Below are 23,190 nucleotides of genomic sequence, written 5' to 3'. Positions count from 1 at the left end.
AAGGAAGGATGGGCCTTCTTGAAATTGATAACATGTATAGATCTGCAATCATGGGACTGCACACATATCTGCTGACCTCACAAGACCCAAACATAGTGAAAATTTTGAAACATGAGGAGAATAAATTTAAGATGACTTCTCTGCTTAGTCTAGCAGAAGCATATCGGCATCAAGCAGGAATGGAAATAAAAATAAGGCAGCAACTGAATGTGCCAAAAAACAAAAGAAGGAATATAAGGTGAAGGATAAGATGAGAAGGCAAGAAATATGGAAAATGCATAAATATAGTTGCAAGTATAGAAAATTTCTGTAAGAACCTCACATTGATCATGATCGAATGCAGGAATGGTTAAGGAGAGGTGAATTCAAACCAAGAGATCCTTATTGGCGGCCCAAGACAATGGGCTAAGTACACACTGGTTTACAAAATCCATTGAACATGTGGGAGAAACAGACAAATGTTGGTTTTATAAAACAGAATTGGAAACAGTTGCACACCTCATTGGTGGTTATGACATACTAATGGCAAAAGGACTGTATACTGAAAGGCATAATAATGCAGCAAAACTGTTGCACTGGGGATTGTGGAAACATTATGGTACGGAGGTGGCTGAAAAACACTGGAAACATGAGCCACAAAGCAACATAGAAAATGGTGACATCTATATCACATGGGATTACCCATTACCAACAGTTCAACAAATAGATGCTAGAAAAATGGATATAGTGGTCCATGAAAAGAAGAGAAAAGTAACATTGATCACTGAAATCACCATACCCAGTAACTACAGTGTCTTGCATACAGAGAGACACAAAGTCATAAAATATCAGGATTTGCAGGCAGAAACAAGAGCAATGTGGAAGAAAGATACCAAGACAGTCGCAATAGTAGTAGAAGCAATGGATCTTATAAAAAATAATCTACAGTCGTATTTAGATATGTTCAAAAATATAATAAAGGCTGCCAGCACCCCACGAGGTGAATCCTCCGTGGCACAAAGGTATATGAAAAAATAAAAAGAGAAAGATACCAACGGAGCAAAACACAGCTATAAGCTAAGATATCCAAACACAAACCAAGTCCAAGGAGATAAAAAATCCACAATTTATTGCAGAGACACAAACAGGTAAGCGCTTTCGCATTGGAGCTTCATCAGACCAGATAGTGAACAAAAAATTGGCTGATATTTATATAAGGCAGTTCTTACTCAAAAATGTCAATTAAATAATCAATCAATCAACCATTAAAAGCCACAGTATACAAAAATATATGTAATACATACATTATATATTATATATATCTAAAATCTCAATAAATTGTGGATTTTTTATCGCCTTGGACTTGGTTTGTGTTTGGATATCTTAGCTTATAGCTGTGTTTCGCTCCGTTGGTATCTTTCTCTTTGTATTTAGATATGTTACCAATACATGTAATCTAGTACGAATTGCAGAAAGAGTCATTACTGGGTGTATGGCAGGTGCTGCAAAGAGCACTTCTGGCTGACATCAGTGATTGAAACAATACTAATTTCATGAACTTTAATTGTACTTTGACTTAGGAATGGTATCCATTCCCGTCATGGTATTAGAAACCGAAAAGACCTGGAGAAATTAAAACTGAAAAGCTTAACTTTGTGAATATGTTCTCAAAGTAACAGCTTGCTATTTATTAGTGCTGAAGAATTTTTTTTGTCTTCTGGTCCTCATCATCACCCCAATGGCTCTTTTCCTGCAGCCAAATGACCCATTCATTCCACCAGCAGGGCAAGAGTCCTTGGAGTAAGAGTCAGGTGTTGGGAAGCAGAACCTGGAGACTGTCCTACTATCCAAACAGTAAAGCAATACTTAGCAATAAATCTGGATGCCTCAAAAATGACAAGCAACAAGAGAATAAAGTATCTGGAAACACAGTGGAAGAAAACAATTGAATTTAATCACAAGTTAAAATTTTCACTGACAGTGCTTCTTCAGACTAAAACCTTCCAAATCAGTTAGTACACATGTAAATAACTTATTAAGACCATGTGATCCAAATGTAATTAAAACTTTAAAGTAACATCAGATAAAAACTATCTTACTTGGTTATGTAGTTCTCTTAATACAGGTTTAATGCTGACAGAGCCATTTAAACCAGGAAATTTATGTGCCCTTAGCCTAATTATCCACTTGTATTCTTCTTGTTCAGTTTTATTTATCTGATGTTACTTTAAAGTGTTAATTGAACATGGTCTTAATAAGCCATTTAAATGTGTACTAACTGATTTGGAAGTTTCCAGATATTTTTATTCCATTGCAGACTGTCCTACTATCGCAACACCACACATTGCTTTTGCAAACTCCATTGTAGTTGCCTCAGCAGGTGTATGCATGCTTCCACATGCTCAACCTCCCAACCAGGTGTCATACCACTGCACCATGAACCTGTTAGGCTTTTCCTGCTGCAGTAAAATACTTACATTAATGCAGGTGTGCATAAGTGCAGCAAGCCAAGCTGCTTACCTCCCTCAGGATGGTAGTGTCTTCGTTGGATATTCAGTCTCATCCTCCCACACTCAGTCCCTCCAACGTCAGTGCCGCTGGTCAAACAAAGGTAATCTGAGGTGCTGTTAGGGCTTTATCCTTTTGTGCTATGGAGCCTAGGAGAAGTCCTACAGAAGAACTTGACAAATCAAGAAGAATACAGGACTCACATCAGATGCAAGATTTTTTGCAGGAAAGAGGTAGTGAAATTCCATGTGAGTTTTTTTGTTTTTATAGTGTGAACATAGCATGCTGCAGACTGCCAGGAATGTACCATTATGCAAAGTGACATCCTGACAAGATAAATAATGCCATTAAGCACCAATATGAAAATGAGAATGTGAATAATTAAGGAAAACAAAGGAGCAAATAAAACAGAATACATATGCTCCCTAATCCTGCTTCTCTCCCTTTCACTATTCCTAGGAGAGGATTAATACTTTGTCGCTTCCCATCAGCTTTTGTCATTTCATATGAATTACTGCTGAGCAACTATTAAGGAACATATAATGCTTAAGTTAAAGTAAAACAGGAATAAGAATGCATCATGTTTCCCTGTGTCTAATTCATGTCTGTATGGTAAACATCAAGGTGTGGTGTGATTGCAGGATACAATCATATGTTGCTGACCACTGGGCTTTTCCTGTCTTCATTATGATGAATATAGCTCTCAGTACTAATAGCTGACTGTGCTCAAGAGCTTATATCGCCAAGGGCACCAACATCAGTCCAATTACAGTGAAGAACAACCAGTAAAACAAAAGGGTGAGGGTTAACCAGTTCTTAGCTCTGAAGAGTCTGCTCTATCACAAGTGTTTATTCCAGCATTTTCTGTCTTTGTTATGACCATGTAGACAAAGAAAATGAGAAAAACTGTTTTCACCAAAAAGGCTGGGCAAATAAATTAATTAAGGTGGTCAAAGTGACGGTTGAAGTATAGTGTGTAATCAGTAGATACATCCAATGAGATGGAGGTAAAGAACATCTGGATATGATCTGAGATGGCGCAGTGGTGCAGCGGTAGCATTGTCACCTCACAGCAAGAGGTTCTCCAGTTTGAATCTCAGCTGGGGTGCCTTCTGTGTGGAGTCTGCATGTCCTCCCTGCATTCGTGTGGGTTTTCTCCGGGTGCTCCGGTTTCTTCCCATGTTACAAAGACATACATCTGGAGCGTTTCTCCCCAAGCCTCTGCTGAAAATGGGCTTTGTTCCAAGTTGGACTTGCCCAGTTAACCAATGTTAAATAAATAAATAAATAATATGAAAACCGTGAAATTGACACAGATAAACAAATAACTGTTAAAAGTATTCTGTAATGGTGAATACTTCACTATGGATGAGTGGGCATGGGGAATGTGATTGTGGGAAGTACATAATCAGAGATGAACATCAAGTGATTAATGGGGAGCTGTAAATGATTCAAGTAATATGTAAGTGCTTAAATTATGGTATACTTTATGCGATTAATAAAAAGTGACTGAAGTCTGAAGAGTGATATTAGGAGAAAGCAAAAAAGCAAGATAAGCAGAAAAGCCTTAAGTTCAATAACTTTTAATAAATACAATAAATATATATATATATATATATATATATATATATATATATATATATATATATATATATATATAAGGATAAATCGATAAATAAATAAAGTGAAAGAACATTTTAGTTCAAACCAAGTGAACTTCTTCAGGATGGTGAAAAAAATATGCTGCACATTATTAAAGTATTTCTGTAGGTTACATGGAAAATTGACAACTGATAGGGCAACAGCTATTTTTCATCTAACTTGGGTTACCTCTGTGTTTAATGGCATTCCCTGTCTGCCTGCTCAAAAAAAGTGTACTATTATTTCTGTAGCTTTTGTGGTTAGTGTAGCATTATAACTAACAGTCAGTGCTACCAGACTTCTAAATTGAGAATAAGTTTTGGTTCTGCAGACCATTATTATTGCAATTCTTGTAATATTGTTTACATAGCTGATGGCATGTCATGCAATATGCTTCATACTAGCAAAACCACAATGGAATTAAGCACAATAATTTAACAGTACATGCATTCCATTAAGAAGAATGTTGTCAATGGCATACCTCTCAACTGTCTAGATTTTTGCCTCATATTTTTGGTCTGATCCTCATAAAATTTGTAATTTTCTGACAAACCACTAAGGATGGAAGTCACTAAATAATGACAGACATTTGAGTTTCAGACTTACTATCCACCAGAAAATGTATGGTAATACAAATCCAGTTATTCTAACAACATTCTAAATAAAGTAAGAAACAGCACCAAACTTACACCAACAGCATTTATTAACAAGAAAGAAATAAAATAAAACATAAGCGCTTTCACGATTTTATTAATGTCCCTCTTGTGCTCTAAAATCTGATCCTTTAACATTCTATTAGTTTTGCCCACATAGAATGAATGACACACCTGGCAAAAACAAAAATTAACTAAATTTTTTGTGCGGCAATCAACATAACAAGTACTTCTAATATTAAAATGTTGTGTGGGGTGTGTATATGTTGTATTAGTGTCAATATATGGGCATGCAGAGCAATGCCTGCAGGGAAAAGTGGTTTGCTGGTACCAGTCTTATTGCAAAGATGCTGTTTCAAGGACATGTTATTTTTAAATGAAAAATGGGGGGCGTTGCCAACTTTATCTAAAAGACCTGGTATTTCTTGTAGGATGCTCCAATATGTCTTAATAATAGACGTATAGTCATTAATGTCACTGGAAAATTGAAAAACAATTCTAAAATCATTCATTAGAGGGCCAGGCTCAAGTTCATGAGATGTATTGCTCAAATATGGCTTGCATCTACCACCTCTTTGAGTTCATGCGTTATCTATGGTTGTGGTAATCTCTTTGTTGGAATAGCCTCTAGCTAAAAACTCATGCCGAAGAACTTCAAGTGCCGGACAAGCTTCTACATCATTGTTATGGAGTCTGAGTATATATATATATATATATATATATATATATATATATATATATATATATATATATATATATATATATATATATATATATATATATATATATTGGTTTACTTTCTTTAGTCAAGTCTGATTTAGTTCATTTATTTTGTTGACACATTTTGATCAACAAAATAGATGGTCAATGGCCTCTGCAAGATCAACAATCCCTGTGTTGAGGAATACGCCCCTTCCCCTGGGATTGTGTGATTAAAGCCTGGAATGCTCTCCCTCTTAACATCCGGTCGATAAAAACACAGCTGCAGTAGCGTTGTCACCTCACAGTAAGACGCTGACTGGTTTGACTCTCAGTTAGAGCGTCTTCTGCGTGGAGACATGCGTGAATGGGCATACCTTCGTAGAAGGTTGTGCATCAGGGCTGGCAACTCGGCACGTAAAAATCAACTGCCAATCATTAGCGGACTGGAGTTCCATTGTGGCGACCCCTAACTGGGAAAAGCCGAAAGACACAACAACAACAACAACTTTAAGCACCTTCTTAAGGCACATTTAAATAACTCTTGGTCTTGCGCTTGTATTGGCTTTGGATAACTTCTATATTTCCTCCTTAACTCACCTCCTTTTCTTCTATCTTCCTCCTTCGCTCTTATCATTTTTTTTTTTTTTTGAAAATATGATACAGACTATTTGGTATTTTTTTCACACAGTCTGTCAGGGTCAGCCTTTAGCTTGGCAAACTAGTAGATCACTTAGGGCAATATTCTTTCCTAGGGGTGCTTTTCAATATTACTGTTATTATTTTTTCAAATGAAGGTGAGTTTAAAAAGTCTACGGGTCTAGCTGAAGTGTCCCTGTTTAAAGATGTTTTCGCTGTGTTGCCCTCCCCCATACATGTTGAAAACTTGACTGAGAGTTTTTTCCATAGTATCCATTATCAAGGTGATCAAGCCAATCATACAACCACTTGGAACATAAAACCCATATATTTTAAACATACATGGAGTGATGTACATGACCAGAAGAAGAAAAAGATCTGTAGCCTTCCTTGGTAGTTGCCGTTACTACAACAGAAGTCTATGTAGACTATTTTGGTGGTGGCAGCAGGCAGCAACAGCAGCAGCAGTATCAGCAGTGGGAGTCTGATGTCCTCTTAGAATTATTAGAGGAGACTTGGTAGCATGATGACCGTAGCGATGGCCATAGTGGGAGAAATGAAACACAGAGAAAGTAGTCATTGCAGCAGCAGGAGTCTAGAGCCAGAGACATTGTAGATCAATATGTGTGTACACCTTTAAGAAGCTTACTAGGGGCTTGCACAAGTGTATAAATACTGAGCACTTGCAAGCCTGACTGCCATTTTGTAGTAAGTTGTTGAAATGTAAGCATGCCTGTCTGTGTAGTCTGTCAGTTAATCAGTTTGTTTATCTTCTGTACTCCTGCTAGTCATCCTGATGTGTTTCTGTGTAATAAAGCATGTAAACAAACTACCTCACCTGTTTGTCTTTAATGGGAAACAAGACGACCGACATGGTGTCAGAATGGGATCCAGAAATCTAGATTCCGGACCGAGAAGGCACTCAGTTAAAATGGAGGAATACAGAGGAGTGGATCATCCCCACTGCAGGTTTAAATCACAAAAACAGGTCAGAAATGAATTTCAGGTAACAAAGCTTACTTAAATGATTTCTTATTCACAAAATACAAAACAAAGCAGTCAGAATGATCTAAATGAATTTATAAGTGAAAAGTGTCTGAAACTGCAACATATTGAGAAAATATTCGAATAACTGCATAAAAATGAATAAAATAAGGAAAACAGACACATTTTTTGAATTAGCTTATAGCACATACTTTTTCTGCATTAATTAAAGCTATTCAAGTTTTCCAAAGTATATAGAGAGTGTGCAATATTACGGTACAGTTATTTTGCAAAATGCAGCCATTTCAAAGCATATTTCGTAAAGTACAGTATTTTGAAGAGTTTATTGTGCATTTGAATGTTAATACAAGTACTGGCTGTGTGTGCATGTTCGTACATAATTACAAAGGCCATTTTCGGTGTGTTTAAGTGTAATTTGTTGGCATGGCAGACGGATTTCGAAAACCAGCTCCACTTGTATTTGATAATAATATTATTGAGAATTGGAGAGTGTTTGAGCAAGAGTATTATATTTTCATCAAGCTGCATTTTTTTGATAGAGATGACTGTAAAAAGGCATTTATTCTCCTTAATTTAGCTGGTTCAAAAGCCATAGAACGGGAGTGTTCATTTGTGTATGCACCTGCTGTATTTGCAGGGGAAGGGGAAAATCACCATATAGTGGTACCGGCTGAGTTAAGGGAAGATCCCGAGTACTTATAATGTAAATGTAACCCCCAAACAAATGTTACAATGGAAAGGCACTTATTTTAGACAAGAGATCAAAAGCCTGGGGAAACTTTTGCAGCATATTAAACGGACTTGAGAAACAAGGCTAAAATGTGCAGATTTGGTGATTTAAGGGATGAGTTGATAAAAGACAGACTTGTATGTGGTATTAAAGATGATGTTGTGAGAAAGATTTTGCTTTGCGACGGTGATTTAACTTTGAATAAGGCAACTGATATTTGTCAGATATATGAGCTCACAGAAAAGCACACAAATCTACTTACAAATGAGAAATACATGCTTCCAGTATCATCTTCTAGTACTCATGTTGATAGTATGCAGCACATGGTTAAGAGATACAGGCCCAAGCACATGGCAGCAACTGTAAACCCTACAACAGTCACTGGGAAACCCCGTACCTTTCTAGCAAATTCCAGAGTGCAAACAGTCTCAGTGAAGCATAAGAGTGAGTCCAAACTCAAAAACTGTCCCTCTACCCAGTTTCATAGTCAGCTCTCATAACTGTGATGCAAATCATGATCTCAAAAGAGAAAAGTGCTTACCTTTTGGTCAACAGTACCACAAATGCAATAAGTGGAATCATTTCAAAAGGTTTTGTAAATCAAATAAGGAGCACTCTTTCATTAAAAGAAAACATTCAAAGAGACAAGTTGATCAATTAGAAAGCTGTGACCCTACTTTTTATGTTGATGGTGTGTCAGTACTTAATGAACAGTCAATGCAGTAGATTTATGGGCAAAAAATGAAGTATTTTGTAATGTTCGGATAAATGGGAAACCCATAGAGCTCAAAGCTGACACAGGTTCAAAGCTCACTGTTATGCCAGCAGAAACATTTGCTAGAGTATGTGCTGGTGAGAAGCTTGATTTGGCAAAGTGTGCATAGCTTGTTGTTTATGGAGCTGAAGAAGTTCAAACCAAAGGTTCAGTAGTACTTTCATATTACTCTGCTGGCAACAACTATGACTTGAAATTTTATGTGGACAAAAGGCATATCCAGTCATTATTAGGCCTTAGAGACAGTTTGAAAATGGGACTGTTTTCATTTACTATAGAAGTCCCTCATGTTAGCTTAAAAGACCACTGTTCCAACTTCACCCAGTCTATTTTTTCTAACAATTCTGATCTTTTTGAAGACAAACTAGGCAAACTCCCAGCCTTGTACTCCGTGAAGTTAGACCCAGAGGTCAGTTCAGTTGTCAGACCAGCCCAGGAAGTTCCAGTAGCTAGGCAGAACAGAGTCAAGGCTGAGCTAGATAAAATGGTGTAGCAAGGTGTAATTTGTCCAGTTGAAGAACCAACTGAATGGGTATCCTCCATGGTCATTGCTCATAAGAAAAGCTCAGATGATATTAGAATAGGTATTGATTCACGAGATTTGAACAAAGCACTGAAGAGACCTTATCATCCGATTAGCACAGTCGAAGAAATTGCTGCTCTCATGCCAAATGCCACTGTTTTTTCCTGTCTTAGATGCAAAGAGTTCATTTTGGCAAATTGTGCTAGACCAAAAATCTTCATTGCTAACCACTTTCAGTACTCCTTTTGGCAGGTACAGATTTTAGAGAATGCCATTTGGGGTAAATTCTGCCAGTGAAGTCTTCCAGCATGCAATGGAGCAAAGTTTTTAGGGGTATCCATGTACTATTATAATAGATGATATTCTAGTAGGAGGTAATGGTGAAGCTGAGCATGACGGAAACCTCAAGAATGTTCTGGAAAGAGCACGTGAAGTGAGTCTTAAGCTGAATCTGTAGAATTATAAGTTCAGACTACGTGAAGATACTTATGTTAGTCATTTATTTACCAGTTCAGGCTTACGACCAAATCCTTCCAAGCAAACTGCAATTCTTGAGATGCTAGCTCCAGACAATGTTCAAGCCCTACAATGTTTTCTTGGCATGGTTAACTACCTAGGCAACTTCATTCCAGATTTGAGACAACTTACGGCACTGCTTAGAGAGCTAACATGCAAAAATCTATCTTAGTCATGGTCAGAACAACACCAGAGACCATTTGATGTCCTGAAACAGAAAACTGCCAGTCCACCAACTCTCAGAAACTATGATGTTCACAAACCAGTTACTCTTTCCTGTGATGCTTCTAAATTTAGTCTTGGTGCAGTCATTCTTCAAGAAGGTAGACCACTAGCTTATGTGTCCAGAACTCTAACCCAAACTGAAATGCACTATGCGCAGATGGAGAAGGAACCCTTGGCAATTGTGTTTGCATGTTCAAAGTTTCATGATTATATTTATGGTAGACCTATCCAGATTGAAACAGATCACCAACCTCTAGTCACTATTTTGAGAAAGCCTATGTATACAGCTCAAGCTAGATTGCAATGCATGATGCTCAAATTGCAGAAGTGCAATTTCAGTCTTGTCTACACAAAAGGCAAATTTCTTTATCTTGCTGACACATTACCCAGATTATCCAGAAATACCACTGAACAGCATGAAAATGAGAAACTTAATTTTGAAGTCATGGAAGTGAGAAATTTTTTCTTCCACATGTCTTGATGAGCTTAGACATCATACAGTATCAGATCCAGTTTTCAGAAGCTCACTCACTTTATTAGTCAAGGATGGCCTTCAAAGCAATCTTCTTTATCAGTGGAAGTGCAACCTTATTTTCCATACAGAGATGAGATTTTAATTGACAATGGTATCATCATGAGAGGTCCAAAATTGATTGTTCCAAAATCTTTACAACAAGAGTATATTACCATTTTGCATCATGGTCACCCAAGAACTGATTCTACCAAAAGAAGGTTGAGAGACCTAGTATTTTGGCCTTCTATGTCACAGGATATCGAGAGAGGATTTTCATCTTGTTCTATATGTAATAGTACAAAGCCACATCAACAGAAAGAACCACTTCAGCTAAAAAAGATTCCTGAACTTCCATGGTTGACAGTAGCTGCAGACATTTTTGAGTGGAATTTTCAACATTACTTGGTGTTAGTAGACTCTTACTCCAATTGGTTCAAGATTGACTTACTTCCTAATCTAGCATCCAGTACTGTCATTACTAAGATGAAGCATCTTTTTGCAGCCCATGGTAGTCTGCACTAAGTTATTTCTGACAATGGTACACAGTTTACAAGCCAGCAATTCAAAAGATTTGCTGAAGAGTGGGACTTTACTCATTTCACGAGTAGCCCTGAATACCCGCAGTCAAATGGTTTGGTAGAACATGCAGTTCAAACTGTGAAACAATTACTAGAGAAGTTGAAATGAGACAATAGTGATGTTTTCTTGCATTTCTTGAATCTCAAAAATGTTCCTTGTGATAAACATCTTGGTTCACCTGCATAGAGACTTTTGTCAAGACAAACCAGAACTACACTACCAATTAGTAGTTCATTACTAGTTCTATGTGACAAGAACAACAGATCAGTGAATTCCCATTTGTTAAAGAAGCACTTAGCCAACAAGTCCTATTATGATAAGAACAGCAAATTGCTCAATCCATTACGAGAAGGAGAGATAGTGATGATGCATATGTACAAAGGTTTTGATTGGATTGGTGTCTTGAAAAGTGTATGTCCAGAGCCGAAATTGTACATTGTGGAATTGCAAGGAGCAGAATTTAGGTGGAATTGGAAACATTTAATCCTGCAGTCCAGTCCTGTATTGCAGTATCATACCTGCAAGAAAGACTCTATATCTCAGAGTGAGTTATCTAGCGTATCAGTTCCAGAGGATGTTCCAGTAAATATCCCTGTTCCTGAGAATAATCCTGAAACTCCTGAAGCAAGCTGTTCACCAATGACAGTATCTGTTGTTAAACCCAATTCTGATTGCTATATCAATAGTCAAGTTGCATTTCCAGACCATGTTCCAGATACACAGCAACTTGGACATAAGGATATGAATGTTGTGTTTATTTTAATTGCCTATACCATTGCATATTTCTTTCCACATGTCATTGTATTGTGGGCAATTCATTTAAGAGGGAGGATGTAGATCAATATGTGTGTACACCTTTAAGAAGCTTTCTAGGGGCTTGCACAAGTGTATAAATACTGAGCACGTGTGAGCCTCACTGCCATTTTGTAGTAAGCTGTTGAGATGTAAGCATGTCTGTCTGTGTAGTCTGTCAATCAGTTTGTTTGTATGTTGTACTGCTGCTATCTATCCTGATGTGTTTCTGTGGAATAAAGCATGTAAATGAACTACCCTGCCTGTTCGTCTTTAACGGGAAACAAGATGAGTGACAGGTCTGCTTAAGTGGAAGCAAGGGAATCACGTGGTTGAACTGCAGCTCACTCAGAATAGTCTGGGTGGTAGCAGATACATTTTTTAATCCAGGCAGGTATATCATTATGGGCAGCAGACTGGCAAGAGTATACATGGCTCACAGCAGTATTTAATTCATTTTTTTACAATGACTGAGGTATTTAGCAGCAAGTGAAGTACATTACTGTGGCCATTATTTCTGCTACTTCCTAGTGATCACACATTGGTGGTAATCACCATCTTTTTGAATTCAGTCTGTGGGGGTAAGCAAAATGGACAGTTTTATGATTTAGTGATTATTATCACTTGGTGGGAGATAAAGACAGTATGGTCTTTATTTACCTTTCCTCATAATCAGACTTCAGTAGTATGTATAGACATTTGCTAATCTTTTGGAGTTAGGGATAAGATGGCATGCTTTCTGTGAGTACAACGGGCAGTTACATGACTGTTGATAAATAATCACTGATATGGCTTATAGGAGCAGTGTCTGTGTCTGATGGTAACAGATGAAAATGCATTTCTGTGGCCATAATGTCTTTAGTATTCTTAAGTGAGACATTGAAAATATATATAATATAGCTTGTCTTGGGGTCTGCCAGCAAAATTTAAATACATTTATTTCATTTTTGTATTGTGTCTATTTTCATAGCCAGCATAGCAGAAACATATCTAGTCAGCTCACGACAAGGAAGCACATTTATTGCTCTTCTTTTGCCCCCACTGTCTGTTGTTCAACAACCCCCTTCAGGTCAGTTGGTCCATTTGTTCCCCATTACTGAGATGAGGGTCATCTGGGAGAGGCAATCATTCAGTCAGCAATCAAGTGTGATTCTTAATCTTTGGTGTTTTAAGCCATAGTCACAGTACACACCTGGAAAAGCAGCAGGGATGGGACATGTGATGAATTCGCTGAAGAGGCTGTCCCTTCAAGACTATAAGAGCCATTCTTTCCAAGCAGCCCTACCTCTTTCCATGAAGCATGAGTGATGGTTTCTCCAGTCTCCACCAGGGAAAGTGCAATGCCCAATGTGCCTCAAAGTGTGCACATCCCACCCCATCCCCATCCCCAAGATAGGCAAGCAGACCCCTCCCCCTTCACTCCTGCCCCTCCTGTCTGACTGAACCCTGATCACATAGGTCACAGTAAGGGCTTCATCCTTCTGTGCTGTTGAGTCAGGCAAACATGCAGTTTTTTTTTTACTTTTTCCTCATGGGATGAATATGTAAATTATAATAAAAGCACTAAAACCACTATTTTCTTTGTCTCTAAAAGTGGTATTTGTTATTAAAAATAAAAATGTAGTAAACATTTAAATGGTTATTGCCTCATGACACTCAGAAACCAGTGATTAGTTCTACTGTCTGCATACCTAAAAGCACAATACACCCATTGTTTATAACTGAATACCCAGCTCTGTAAACAGCAACTGATTGCATAGTAGTTTGTTTTATTGAAGTGAAGTATTTACTGTAACATATTTTGTCTGTACACCACAGAATGTAGTGACTACCATGTATCTGTCTTTTCCTGAAATTTGTAAGTGCTATATGTGCAATGTAGACTTACAGCATTGTTTTTCTTGGTTAATGGATCCATGAGACTGCTGCTGCTGTAGTCCAAAACATAAAGTCTGAGCTGTAAGCAATGATTACTACTACTGACAATTTAAATGCAGGCTAATACTCTAATTTAGTTTATTAGCCTGTTTTTCATTGGTAGGTACATAGTGCCTTTTTAGGCAATGTCACAAGAACAAAATTCCTAATGTAAAGATGCCCTCTAAAAACAACCTCAAGGATATTCTGCTAAATGCTAGGAGTCTAAACCAGAAACTGCACTCCCTGGAAGCAGTCCTCACCCTGGAAGATGCTGACATTTGTGCAATCACTGAGACCTGGTTTAAAACTGCAGAGAGCACCCCAGCTATATGAGGTTACATTTCCTTCCACACGTTCAGACCACAAACTGAAGGCATGAGAACTAAAGGAGGTGGTGCATCAATATTCACTAAAGATAAATACACCTCTAGATTGGTTAAATAGCACGGTTCCCTTGAATTACTTCAGGTGCAACTGACTGTAGACAAGACCCTACTTTAGGTCACTGCCAGCTTTAGGACCCCCTCCATCAATTAGGATATCCACTCAACCTACTTAGATATGCTTGAGTTAGTCAAGATACAATCGAACACCCTGGTTTTGGGTGACTTTAATTACCTATCCATAGACTGGGTAAATTATACGTGTTCTAACTCACTTGCCTAAAGTTTCCTGTACTTAGTTAACTCCAATGTCATGGACCAGCTGGTTGATACACCCAAAAGAGATTCAAACATTCTGGACCTGGTGCTCACCAACATGGAGGACCTCTGCACCATCCTCAATGTGTGGCTATCCCTGGTGAGATCTGACCACAAATCAGTCTCACTCGAAGTAACTATAACACAAGACCACCCCCCAGCAACAACTAGACTAAAAAATTGCTCCAAGGCCAATTACAACCTCTTATGTGACAGCATAAATAGCTTCATAGCCCCTCCCCCCACTGATGCAACAGACACCTATGCTGAGTTATACACCAATGCTTTATACAACCACCTGTACAACTGTATTGACTTTGACATACCTGATAGAACCAAAGCAAGATATTGAAAGAAAAACAAACCTGCCTGGTGGATAACTGTCATTAATAGGCTATACAATAGAGAAAGAATTGTCTGAGAGTAGGAAGGAACGGTCTCAAAACTGGAAACACTTCCTACTCAACTTAAACAAGCAAATAAGACTCCTCCAAAGCTAACTAGAAATCCAAATTAGCTTCCCTAACTAAGGATAACCACAAGGTGTTCTTCAGTTACATCAGTAACATCAAAGGTAAGGCCCAGATTTGCACTGAACTCGTAATTAATGGTACTACATATATAGAACCTGTGGATAAAGCAAACCTGCTGGCTGACAGATTCAGTGAAAACTTTACTCCCCTGTCTCCGCTACATATTCCCCATAGCATCCCTAACAGCCATCCCCCACCTAGTATCTCTGAGGAGCAGGTTTTAAATGCCCTCTCAAATGCCAAAAACATATCCTCTATGTGTGTAGACAACATCCTGGCCTGTGTTCTACATAAAACAGAAACTGGCAACACCATTGAGCATACTTTTCAATCACAGCCTAAGCACAGCCTTCATCCCAGCAGAATGGAAAACAGCTACTGTCATCCCTTTGCACAAAGGGGGTGCATCCATGGACCCCAGGCACTATAGATCCATTAGCCCAACCAGCATTATCTGCAAGGCAATGGAATGAATCCTCATGGACCTTATTAACAAAGATATAGGAAATCTCCAAACACTTGACCCTACAGAGAATGGCTTTGTCAAGGGGAGATCATGACTGTTAAACTTGGTGGATTTCTTTGAGACAGTCACCAAAGCCCTAGACAAGGGCAAATCTGTGCATACGGCCTATCTACATTTCTCCAAGGCCTTTGACACAATCCCCCACTCAAGCATCATTGATAAAATCACCCAGCTGGGTAGCAACCCATATAATGTCTGGTGGGTTGCAAACTGGTTCACTGACAGAACTCATATGCACCTCCTCCAGCAGACCTGTAACCAGTGGTGTTCCACAGCGATCGGTTCTGAAACCCCTACTATTTGGAATCTACTTCTCTGAAGTACAGATTAAAACTAAAGGACTGTGGCTAACAAAGTTTGCTGATGACTGCAAACTGGGAGTGATAATTGAAACCTGTAGCAATATCAACATCCTGCAAGAAGGTCTTACGCAGACTAATGACTGGTGACATAGTCATGGTTTTAAACTTAATGCAAAAAAATGCATTATCATCCCCTTCAGCAAGGGTGATGTTCCTGCAAACTACCACACCAACAGCAATACCCTAAGCACACAGGTTGACAGCAACCTTAACTTCAATCATCATTTCTCCCCAGTGGTAAGAAGGGCATTTTATATTGCTCATTTCAAAAGTAAGGGCATTATCTCCAGAAAAAAAAGGTTAGAACTCCCATATACTCTTCCCTCATCAGGCCAATACTCCCTTTGGTATGTTCATTTCCAAACACTTGCAGCAATTGCAGAGACCACAAAGATTCCTTACAAAGAAAATTCAGGGTCTTCAAGATCTGCCGTATGCGGACAGACTGAAATCATTGTCACTTTACTCTGTCGTACAGACTGCTCAGAGGCAACCTGTGCCTTGCATATAGAGCAATCTCTGACCCAGCTTTAATGGAAATACTGGACATTCACAAGTCAAATGGCACATGGGTCACTCAGTCAAAGGACCTTAACCTAGTATGTGATATCAACAAAACTTGCTGGAGAGACAGATTTGTCTCACAGAGGTTACCACACTTTTGGAACAAACTTCCTATTCATGTTAAACAAAGCCCCTTGTTGGCCCTATTTAAGCATAATTTGGACAATTGGATGGGTAACCAGAAATTCACCCCTGGAGTTCCACCTGTGTCTCTGTTGGACAGGGGCAATATGTGTTGATTTTAGTGTCTCCATAAACCAGACCCCCTTGGAAACATGGGTTGAACTTGGCTAGGCTTGTAAGGGTCCTGGGGTCATTATCCTAGTAGCCTCCCATGATCCTATGATTCTATGACCCTATATTGTGCAGTTTTGAGACTTCATTAGTATAATAATGTTGACTTGATTGAAAAATATGGGTGGATTGGCTTATTTAGCAGAAAAAGTTTTATATGGGTGGGGAAATAGTTAACACAGAAGGTTTTATATGAAAATATTAATTGTATGATAAGTGAAGTGATGTAGGAGCTGGCAAGTTAAGGGGCAGATAAGTGAAAGTTATATTGATGCATGGTGTTTATTTGCTTTATGAAAGAAAAGTCATATGTTTGCTAATTGAATATTTACAAAGATATTTTGTTGTCTGTATTAACTATAAAAGAAGCATCAAAAGAGACTCAGCAATTCATGAACATAGTGTTCAGATACATACAAGCATCATGCGTACTATGTTCAGTAAGTTGCTAGCAAACATCATGGTTTGTAGCCATGGAACCTGTTTTCTTTAAATGGCATTGTGATGCTGCTGCACTGGCCCAGTAATCAAGGAGCCTCAATCCTCACCACTAACACCAGTGAGGGACGTGCACAGGATGACAAATACACACACAGTAAAGTACAATTTGCCTTAAGAGCACACAGAGATCACAGTCAGTCTGGGGCTGGTTTTTCCCTCTCTCTCTCTCTTCAGATCCCCAATAAGACACCCCACTGGCACAACTATAGGGTTCATATCTCAGTCGAGTGGTCAAGCCAAAATCCCCAGCACCCTCTCTGTCCAACCAGTGCTTTGTGTCCCTGCCCAAGTAGCTGACACACACACACTTTGAGATTTGGTTTATATACAAACACACAGACACTCATGGGGAAGGCTGGCACAGGTTTACTAGCTATGCCCCCTTCTGCCCAGACTATAAGGTAGAAATCACTGCCACCAACCACTCTTACCTATCAGCTACTAATAAGGCCCTTAGAAAGGGTGACCAATTCTACTGTGTAATGTTACTGTTACTATTATCCGACTGGTAAGTGTGTCCAAGACTAAGGCTATTTAGGAGTGGCCTATACAGTGTCACCAAATACATATGCATGTACTCTAGGAGCTTAAATATCTCTACACAAACCTAGCCGCAATGAAAAGATTTAAATACGTTTAATAATAAATAATAAAAGCACAAGACAATACTCATTAACTCAACACAGTGACAATAGAGTCCAGAATCACAGGAAATATTTTAAAACAACATTGCAGGACAGTCTCACATAAATACAAAAAACATCTAGACTACCCTTGCTTTATTCCTATCTATCTCTAAGAGATACTGTGCCCTAAATGTCTTACTTACAGAGTCAGGCAGATATAGATGAGAAGTGCAGAAGAGATGTTTACAGGTCCAGAACAAAATACAAAATGCACAGACTTTCTTTAAGAGATAGTTCTTAAATTAATAATACACATTACTGCTGCGTTAGCTGGATAACATCACTATTTGATACCTCTGCCTTCAGTTCCCAGGCTAACAGGAAATTAGAATTTAACATGTGCCTGTGAAAAACACTTATCTCTCAGATGTACAGCTGCAAGAAAGCCACAGAGCAATACAAAAACACTTTACATGTGAAACCTAGTAATTATCTCTGTCCTAAGACAATAGAAAGAAATTCCTAGCCTAGACATCCTGTCTCTTAGCTGAGATAGACCTACTTTATAGCAAATCGTAAAACTCTGTACTTATTTTCTCAGAGTTTGCAAGTTAACTCTGTATGTCCCAACTTCTACTATGAAAACATACATTTGCACAGGCATATAGTCCATATACATTTCTGCTCTTCTCCAGCAGAGTGCACTGTGGTTACATTTTTGAAGATCAGCACATAACATATAGTCTAATCATTGCATATAGTTATCTTACATTTATAAAACAAGCCTGTGAATCATATTAATATTTACAAATGACATAGGATTATTTACAAACTTCTAGCCAGCTGGGCTGGCATCCTTCACAGTTCTCCCCCACCTGAGAACTCAAGCTAGTTTTACAAGTGACCCTTGAGAAACATTGCTTGAGAGGGTTGAGTCTACCTGGGAACCCATCTGCACTGGCATTGTTAACCCCACTGTGGTGCTGCACTGACATATATACTTGCAACCCTAGGGTCCACCTTAGCAACTTGGCATTTTGCTGGCTGGCTCAATGTAACCATGTTAAGGGATTGTGGTATGTAACTACAGTAAATTTCCTTCCATACAGATAAGGCTGAAGTTTCTGCAGTGCCCACACTATGGCTAGACATTCCTTTTCCACAGCTGCATAGCATTTCTCCCTGGGTTGGAGCCTACGACTGAGATAAACCACTGGGTGCTCATCCTCCTCTGAAGAAATCTGGCTAAGTACAGCCCCCATCCCATGGTTGAAGTATCCACCTGCACAACAAATTCTTTGCTGTAATCTGGACTGGCTAACACAGGGGTCCTCCCAAAGGTTCTTTAAGCTTCTGGAATGCCTGCTCACATGCTGGGGTCCACACTACCTTATCTTGCCTGTTCTTCCTTGTCAGGTCTGTGAGGGGAGCAGCTATGTTACTATAACTGGGGCCGAACTTTCTGTAGTACCCTGTTGTCCCTAAAAATGCCCTCACCTGCTTTTTGGTAACAGGTTCAGGCCATGCCTGAATGGCTTCCATTTTGGCCGGTTCTGGCCTTATCTTACCATTCCCCATTCTATGTCCCAGGTAGGAGACCTCTGCCATACCCACCTGACATTTGCTCAGCTTAATGGTCAACCCTGCCCTCTGTAGTCTGCTCAGCACCTCCCTGACATGATAAAAGTGCTCTGGCCAAGAATGGCTGTAAATGGCAATATCATCTAGGTAAACAAGAGCAAACCCTCCTGCTCCTGCTAGGATACGATTTAACAGCCTCTGGAAAGTTGCTGGGGCATTCTTCATCCTAAAGGGCATCTTTGTGAACTCATACAAGCCAAAAGGAGTCACAAAGGCTGACCTCTCTCTAGCACTGGGAGTCAAGGGCACCTGGCAGTAACCCTTGGTAAGATCAATGGTTGTAAGATACTTAGCCCCACCCAGTTGCTCTAGGGCCTCATCTGTCCCAGGCATGGGGTAAGCATCTGACTCTGTGTGACTATTTAATTTCCTGTAGTCCACACAGAACCTGGTGCTGCCATCCTTCTTTGGCAACAGCACCACTGGGGAGGCCCAGGGACTGATGAACTCTTGAATCACCCCTAGTTCCAACATCTCTTGTACCTCCTCCCTCAGAGTCTGTTTGACTCTCTCAGGCACTCTATAAGGGGCCTGCCTAATAGGCCTTTGGGGTCCTGTGTCCACCTGGTGCTTCCTCAGGTGGGTGCATCCTGATTTCCCAGTAAACATGTCCCCAAATTCCTCCAACACTGCTCGGATTTCTTGAACCTGGGTAGGAGATAGCTGCTGGGACATTGCTACCCCTTCTACTGAGGTTTCAGCTCGAGCCTCACTGAGGAAGTCAGTCCCCATATCTCCCTCAGAGTCCTCCTGTAATTGACTGCAAATGCTCAGCACAAGGACATCCCTATCATGGTAAGGTTTCATCATGTTAATATGGTACAATTTGTGCCCCTGCCTTCTGCCTAGCAGTTCCACCATGTAGTTAACATCACTTACCTTTCTTACCACCTTGTTGGGTCCATCCCAAGCTGCTTGCAACTTGTTGTGTCCGACAGGAATGAGAACCATTACCTGCTGCCCCACAGCATACTCTCTAGCTTGAGCATTCCTGTCATGCCACACCTTTTTCAGTTGTTGGGCTTCTGCCAGGTTATCCTGGGCCAAGCCCATGAGTTCCCTGAGCCTTGTCCTAAGGTTTAGGATGTATGCCACAACAGACTTCTTGTGAGACTCACACTCACCTTCCCACTCATCTCAAATTAAATCTAGAGGTCCCCCTCACCCTATACCCATACAGCAACTCAAAGGGTGAAAAACCTGTGGATTCCTGGGGAACTTCTCTGTAAGAAAACAACAGATGGGGCAAATATTTGTCCCACTCCCTGTTAAACTGACCTGCAAATGCCCATAGCATGGACTTGATTGTAGAGCTTAACCTCTCAACAAGACCATTAGTCTGGGGATGGTAGGGGGTGGTCTTCATGTGCTTCACCCCACAGGACTTCCACAGACAAGCCAGCAGGTCTGACATGAAACTGGCACCTCTGTCAGTCAGTATTTCTTTTGTGAAACCTACCCTGCTGAAAATCTCTAACAGAGCATTTGCCACCTTCTCTGCCTCAATGGAGGACAAAGCCACTGCCTCAGGGTATCGTGTAGCATAATTCACTATCACTAGGATATATTTTCCCTGTGGAACTTGGGGTACTCAGAGGACCCACAATATCCATAGCTACCCTCTGAAATGGCTCTTCAATTACAGGCAAAGGCATCAAAGGAGCTCTTACCTTGTCTCTTGCCTTGCCTACCTTTTGGCACTGCTCATAGGTCCTGCAGTACCCTGTTACAGCTCTGGAAATTCCAGACCAACAGAAGTTCTGTATAATATGCCTCTTTGTACATTTTATGACCATATGACCTGCAAAGGGGATATCATAGGCTATGGCTGGAAGCGCCATACGGTAGGCTCTAGGCATTACCAACTGTTGTATTCTCACCTTCTAGCCCTCCCTCAGGGGTCCACTCTCTGTACAGTAACCATTTGTTCCAGTATACAGATTCCCCCTTTCCTTGAGAATCGAGTGCCTCCCTAGCTACCTGCCTCAGGCCTTGCAATGTAGGGTCTGAGAGCTGAGCCTATCTCAACTCTCTCTTTGTAATCCTTCCTATCTCCCCTTCCATAAGAAGTCTGGCATCCTCTGACAGTGGTGCCTCACTGTCAGCCTGGGTACTACTACTCACGTCTACCGTTGCAGTCACTCTGTCCAAGGGAACACCAGTACCCACAAGCAGCTGTGGCTCACATTCAGTCTCACTGCTACAGAGTAGCCCCCCCCTGAAGTAACCACCTCCCCAGTCCTGGCTGCAAATATGCAGTCTGTCTGGGTCTCCCCCAGGCTACCAGACCCACATGCTTGTCCCAAGCCTAACTGATGTAACTGCACAGGGTACTGCACTATCAAAATCATTCCCTATCAGGACATTTGCAGGTATATCCTCAAACACACCTACTTGCTGGCTTCTTTTTCCACCCTCCCAGTCAAGGTGAATGGTAGCCAAAGGTATTTGGAATGAGATCCCTGCTAAAGCCCTGACCGGAGTAGACTGCCCAAGCAAGTAGTGCTCCTCTGTAACCACTGCAGGCTTCAGAATGGTTATATCAGAGGCTGTCTCTCTCTTGCCAATGGCCTCTTTGCCATTCACTACAATAGGTTCATAGGTTCATAGGTTTATACTAGGCTATCTGCCCTAAGGCATTTATTTATATGAAAGAATACTGTGCCCATTAGTTTGTTGTGCCTCTGTCCAGCAGTGACACAGATATGATTCCCGGGGTAAACCTACGATCTCCCATCCACAGGTCTAGATTTCTCTTGAACAGAGTCAGCGAGGTGCTCTGCCTCACATGGACCGGGATTTTATTCCACAGCATAGGGAGTCTCTGAGTGATAAATCTATCCCTCCAGCACGTCCTATTTATATCCATGCTAAGGTTTAAGTCGCTTGCTCTAGTGGTTTTGGTGGATTTGGACTTTTTGAGGTGGAGCATGTCCATTAATTCCGGGTTGGACATGGCCTTGTATGTCAGGCACATGTCACCTCTGAGCAGACGGTATGCGACTGAATAGAGCTGGAGTTTCTTCAATCTGGCAGCATATGACAGATTTTGGAGTCCCTTTATCCTTTTGGTGAGGAACTTTTGGGGTCTCTCCAATTGCTGCAGATGTCGGGTGAGATACATCCCGAATGGGGCATTGTACTCGATCATTGGTCTGATAAGTGAAGAGTACAGGGAACAATGACCTCACTAGATCTGGATGTGAATCCCTTCATGATCAGGTGGGCAATGTAGAAGGTCTTTCTAACCACTTTAGCAATGTGAGTGTCAAAGAAAGGCCACTGTCAACCTGGGTCCCCAGGTCCCTGATAACCTCTTCTGCTTAGTGGATTGCCACCTATATGGTAGCTTGGGGTTACCTTGTTTTTATGACTATACATTTTTGGCGTTTAACTTCAGGCCATGGCTCTGGCACCAGCTATCTGTTTCCGTGAGTCCCTTCTGAAGGATATCCGTGTCCGATGCACTTTCCACTATGGCCAGTTTGCAGTCGTCTGCAAACTTTGTCAAAGTCCTCCCATGTTGGCCTGTACTTCTGAGAAGTAGATGCCAAACAAACTGTGGGACACCACTTGTGACCGGCTTGGAGTCTGACAGCCAGCAACTCTAACCCTGTGGGTTCTGTCCTTAAGCCAGTTTGCAACCCATCTTGTGACATATGGGTTTACATTTAAGCTGGTAAGTTTTTCTACAATACCGAGTGGGGTATCATGTCGAAAGCCTTTGCAAGGTCAAGGTAGGCT

The sequence above is a fragment of the Protopterus annectens genome, chromosome 11.part0 (assembly GCF_019279795.1).
Source record: "Protopterus annectens isolate FY-2018-M chromosome 11.part0, PAN1.0, whole genome shotgun sequence".
NCBI lineage: Eukaryota > Metazoa > Chordata > Ceratodontiformes > Protopteridae > Protopterus > Protopterus annectens.
This window is presented reverse-complemented; position numbering follows the sequence as displayed.